This window comes from Frankliniella occidentalis, unplaced genomic scaffold (assembly GCF_000697945.3).
Source record: "Frankliniella occidentalis isolate FOCC.00 unplaced genomic scaffold, Focc_3.1 Scaffold503, whole genome shotgun sequence".
Classification (NCBI taxonomy): domain Eukaryota; kingdom Metazoa; phylum Arthropoda; class Insecta; order Thysanoptera; family Thripidae; genus Frankliniella; species Frankliniella occidentalis.
Window position 1 is genome coordinate 34288 of NW_026267621.1, and position 704 is coordinate 34991.

The following is a 704-nucleotide window of genomic DNA, read 5'->3' on the forward strand; positions in this document are numbered from 1 at the left end:
GGCGCCACGCCGCTCCACGCCACGCTGCTGAGCCCCGGGGGGACCGGGCCGCCTCCCATGAGCACCGCGGCAGTGTTTATGGCGCTCTGAAACCAACGCCCCCGCACGCGCGCTCACGGGAGGGGGAGGAGGGGCTGCTTACAGCGAGTAGATCGGGAGCGGCCAAGTTCCGATTGCGTTAAGTTTTTTGAGGGAAATACAAGTGAGACAATAAATTATGATTTTAAAATATGAATGAGACGGTCATAATTGGAGTTGGAAAAACAAATGATAGAGGTTTTGCACCTTTCAAAGGTGTTAAGGGATTATAGTACCTTCACAAAGGAAGGGCATTACAAATTGCCAAAGACATTAATGTTTAGCAGTTGAAGGACATAGCTTTTGTGCCTTTAAGAAGACTCACACTACTTTCTTTATCCCCCTGCAAAGGTACAACTTACATTAGCGCGATTGTTTTTTCAGTGTATGCCAAAGCCAACACACTGTTGCTGCACACCCACGAGGGCGGGCAGCAGGGACACAACCGCCACGCACAAGGGGCACCCGCATACGCACTCAGCCCGGGCAGGCAGGTCCCAGTACCGGTGCCGGCGCCTCCGATAGCAAACAATGTGCCTAGCGGGCCGCGAGGACCCACATGGGAATAATGGGTCAGATGGTCATGCGTACGGCGAAGCGGGGCGGGGCGGGCGGAGCGGGGGGCG